Raw genomic sequence first — 4,606 nt, 5'->3', positions numbered from 1 at the left:
GGGGGCCTGGCTTGCCTTTCGGCCCCCTCTGGGCCCCTTCTCTAAGGCAGGAAGCGGGGCTGGGCCAGAGGTAAACACATTCCAACCTGGGGTCCCCGCTCCCCAGAGGGGCCCTGCGTGGGTGTTGGCCACCGGCTCTCCCAGCCCCGGTGGGGCCCCGGGCCCACCCCCGGCCTCCCCGCAGGCTGCCTGCACCCCTGCAGGGCCCTCCTCGTCGCTGCTCAGGCAAGCAGTCTAGAAGCAGAGCCGGGGGCCGCACCCAGCATGCCCAGTGTCTATGGGGTGGGAGGCGGGTGGATGCAGCCTGGGTCAGGCAGGGCCTGAGGGCCTGGGTCATTTCCCTGGGCGAGCCTGGCAAGGAGCACCCACTCCCCCAGGTGAGCCTCAGGATCCAGGGGAAGCCTGAAGCAGAAGAGTGGGTGTGACCAGGACTCAGAGCTCCTGTCCCCCTGCTCACCCCTGCCACGGCCCGTCACTCTCGGGGCCCTTGCGGCCGCTTGTGGCGCCCACTACACCACCTCCAGCCCCGGGAGACTGGGTTTTGTCTTCTGAGGCCGGCTCTGCAGAGCTCCAGGGGAGACAGGCTCTCAGAGACTACAAGGATGGATTTCTTTGTCCTGCTAGCAAAGCCCACAGGGGCAAGTCCAGCAGGCCGTGGGCCCAGGGAGGGACAGGTCTTGCCCGTGAGCTGCCGGCTGGGGCCCGTGAAAGCCCCCAGGGGTGGGAGGTAGGAGGCTTTCAGGAGCCCCCAAGTGCGCCCTGGGCGGGAACATCATGAAATGCCTTCGTCCCAGCACACCGTGCCGACCACCCGCCCGGCTGGTCTGGGACTGTCCCCCCTTGCAGCCCTGGAATTTGCACGTCTCCGCTCGGGGGGAGCCGGGCCCAGAGAGGCCAGATACAGAGCCCGTGGGGAGCGTGTGGGGGGTGGGGGCGACTCTCGGGGCCGGAGCCAGGGCAGCCAAGGGCCGGCCGCCCGGACGCTGGGAAAGGCACGAGCTGGGGGTCTCCCAGGCCTCTGCTATCTCCTCTCGGTCAGTCGGCCCGCAAGGCATTTCCTGACTGCCCTGAGCACGGGAAGGGGCCAAGGACCCAGCCCTCCTTCCAAGGGTTCCCAGCGTCTCGCCTGGCGCCCAGGAGCTGGGAGGCCTGGGGTGGGGGTGGGGGGTCAGAGGCAGAGGGGCGGCTCCGGCCAGCTGCTGCCTTGTACCCGGACAGGGGCCCCAAATGCAGGCGGGGGCTGCCCGTGCACCCCAGGCGCACCCCCAAGGCCAGACGCCAGCAGGACTCGGCCCCCGGGAAGGCTATCTCTGTGCGCCCCCCTTCCCCGCAGTCTCACCCCCTCCTACTGCTCCCCACCATTGCCCGCCTGATGAGTGCTCACCCCCCAGCCCCGTTCTGCCCCCCACTGCAGCCAAGCAGATTCCACGGACCTCCTGCCTGTAGCCCCCCTCAGCGCCCCCTCTCCGCCTCAGCACAGCAGAGAATGGGGAGAGGGGGCCTCTGTGCCCCAGCCCAGCACTCTGGGCCTGCAGTGCTGGGGACGAGAGGGGGCGGTGGGCTTCCTGGAGGCGTGGCCCACCTCCTGCCAGCACTGCAGCTTGCCTGATCCCACGTCAAGCCTACTCTCCTGGGACGATTCTAGAAAGCAGCCTCTTAGATTCAGGACTTGGGGGTCTGATTGGCGGCTCATGGTGGCCTGGGTATCGTGGGCGGGAGGGGCTCTCTCAGGGCTGCCGGCCCCTTTGTTCCCCCTGCAGGGACCCTGGGTCCTCCTGCCCCTCACCCAGCCCCCACGTGTTGCTTGCCGCGGTCCCTGAAGTCCCGGCCCCCTCAGCCGCCTCTCCCACAGGACCCCCCCGCCGTGTCACCAGCCCGTTCATTTCATTGCCCACCGCTTGTGTCCACAGGCCCCCCCCCCCCGTGTTTCTGCTCCAGGCCGTCCCCCTCCCCTCCATGTGTCCCCACCCGTGTGTCCCCACCCATGTGTCTGGCCCCTTGCGGCCCGTGTGCCTTCTCGTGTTCCCTGGCCCCATTTCCCCCCCAGCTCCCTCCCCGTTCATCTCAAATGCAAGAGTCCTGAGACAAATTCCTGTAACTGAGTTTATTGATGAATCCAGGGCTTCTGGGGAGGCCCTGGCAGGGAGGGACATGAGCGAGATGGACACACAATGAAATGCTTGGTGTGCTCCTGATGTTCGGAGCCTCCAGACTAGGTGTGGGAGGGTGGGGCCCCTCACACTCGGGCCCCCCCAGTCGGGCCCCCTCCCAGTCACCCCCAAGGGTGGGCGGGGTGCTGGGTGGGGGGCACGGGCCGAGGAGGCCTACACATTCAGCAGTGGGCACACACACGCACTTACACACGCTCAGAGACCAGGGCTGGCTCCAGAACCCCAACCAGTGCAAACGACTTTTAGTGCAAATTAATTCAAGAGGGACGGGGAGAACGGGGCTCTGAACGCTCTGAGTCTCCTGAGCAAAGGACAGCAGAGAGAAGATCAGAAAATAGAGACAGAAAAGGAGGAAAAGGAGGGAGGGAGGCTGTTGGTGGTCTTGGGGCTGTGGCAGGGGTTGGCCGCAGAGATGGAGTCGCCGGGCCAGGGTGGGTGTCGCCGCGGGGGCTGTTCTTCCGGTGGTGTGGGTCGTCTGTTCCTTTAGATCAACCTGCGGACAGAGACAAGGCGTGAGGGTGGGGTCCGGCGGGACAGGCTGGGCAGCGGGGGCTTGGGGGGGCTTCGAGAGGGAAGTACCTTCCAGAGCTGATTCCTGAGTTAAGGTGTATAGTGGTTCCAAAATGCAGCATATTCTCGAGTCAGAGCTAGAAAGACTTGAAGAAGTCCGTGTTCCAAGTCCCAGGCATGAGCTGGGTAGCACCATTTCTGTGGGGATAAGAGAGTGTGAGTGCCCGCCTCTGGGGCGCGTGCTGCCTCCCACCGCCGCCCCGCATGTGGCAGGGACCTCTCACCTTGTCATCTTGAGGGTTCTGGGAGTCTGAAGAGCAGCAGTACTGTGTTTGCTCCTTCAGGAGACTAAAAGAACAGAGATATCCCGACTCCTCGCGGGGTCAGCTGACAGTATTCTACAGGAGAGAGGCATCTGTGAGGCTGAGTGCGGGTCAGCGGGCCCGGGGTGGGGGGCACAGCCTGCGTCTGCACTCACCTGGTAGGCTGGACGGTCCCGCCTGCTCTCTCCATCACGCCGGACCATATCATATCACTCTGCGCACGTCCTGGCCGCCCGGCCTCCGTGACTGGCAGGCACGACCACCCCACTAAGACGTGGCTGTGGGCAGGGAGAGAGAGAGAGGGGGGCGCTGACTGGGTGGGCAGAGGCAGCCGAGGGCGTCAGGAGGGCAGCGGGCTGCACACTCACCATCGTCTCTGGTCCGAGCTCAGAGGCACCGATCCCGCTCCGTCATCGCCCGCAGAAGCCCGCCTTGGCCACGAGCTCGAAGTCCAGTGCCCCTCCCGCCGGCTCGGTGCCCGGCTCCGGCCCCTCGCCCCTGCCTGCGCCCCGACCTCCCTCCCCCCGAGAGTGCACACTCACGCCACCCCCCCGCCCCGCCTAGCCTGGTCTCGCCCGTGTCCTTGGCTCCCCTGGGTGCTGTCCTGCCTGTCATGCCCGTCCCAGGGCCTGCGGTTCGGGTCAAGTGTCCCCAGTGTCCCTGAGTGCACTGGGGCCCTCCCGCGTGGCCCTGGGCCGCAGTGCCGCGTGGGGCTAGCATCCGCGGGCTGGGCCCGCGCAGCCTCCCTGCTGCGGATATCTCTCCGGGCCTGTCCCTGCGGCCACCGCCCCCCAGGTGATGTCCCGCCGCGGTTGCCCGCGCACTGCGCTGCCTTCTCTCTCTCTCCAGCCCTCGAGGCTCCGGCTCAGGCCTGAGGACGCCTGGCCGAAGCCGCTCCTGTAACCTGCTACTAAGTGAATTGCAGTGGGTGAAGTGGCGGCTGGGAACCCCTCTGTCCTGAGTCCCCGCCCTGTCCTGCTCGCCCCGGGGCCTGGGTGCCCCCTACACGTGCTGGCAGCCCTGCCTCCTGAGCTCCCGCCTGACTCTCTGGAAATGCCCTTGCCACCTGGGGCAGCCTGCGGCCCCCCAGCCCGCTCTGTCTCAGCTCCCCCTGAGACGGTATCACCTGTGCTGTCCTGACCAGCCTGCGTCTTGCCACTCTGCCGGGAGGCCAGCCTCTCCGCCTCTCTGGCCCTCGCTCTCCAAAACCTCCTTCTGCAGGAGGCCAGGAGAGCAAGACCCAGGGAGGAGAAGAGGACTCACCTGGCCGGCAGAGCGCTGTCTTCACCTGCCCACGACTGCCAGCGACACCTCCACGGCCCCGGCTCCGGGGCGAGCCTCTCTCCAACTCCCCTGTCCACCAGCCGCCACGACCTGAAACCAAAATTGACCGGGATGAATGCCTGGCTCCCCCCTCTTCTCCTCCACGCTGCTAGCTTGGGTCTTTCACCCTCCCACGCAGATGTTGCCCGGCCTGCGGGGCGCCCGGGAGCAAAAAATGATCCCCAAAAGGCTCCCGGGCACCCCGCGGCCTTCCCCAAGCCAGCCCCTTCACGAGTCCGCTCCTGCCAGGCTCCAGATGTCCAAGGTGATCCTTGGCCC

The 4,606-nt window shown here is 66.7% G+C and overlaps 1 long non-coding RNA gene across 1 annotated transcript; it reads right to left on the bottom strand.

Moving 5' to 3' along the window:
* Positions 1 to 2,089: 2,089 nt before the first annotated feature.
* Positions 2,090 to 3,491, bottom strand: LOC110130967 (uncharacterized). Its single transcript, XR_002312034.2, has 5 exons — positions 3,373 to 3,491; positions 3,160 to 3,282; positions 2,966 to 3,079; positions 2,751 to 2,879; positions 2,090 to 2,664 (listed from the first exon to the last, which is right to left on the bottom strand). It is a non-coding gene; the product is annotated as an uncharacterized lncRNA (long non-coding RNA).
* Between the last annotated feature and the right edge of the window lie 1,115 nt (positions 3,492 to 4,606).

Source organism: Odocoileus virginianus, chromosome 28 (assembly GCF_023699985.2).
Source record: "Odocoileus virginianus isolate 20LAN1187 ecotype Illinois chromosome 28, Ovbor_1.2, whole genome shotgun sequence".
NCBI lineage: Eukaryota > Metazoa > Chordata > Mammalia > Artiodactyla > Cervidae > Odocoileus > Odocoileus virginianus.
This window is presented reverse-complemented; position numbering and strand designations above follow the sequence as displayed.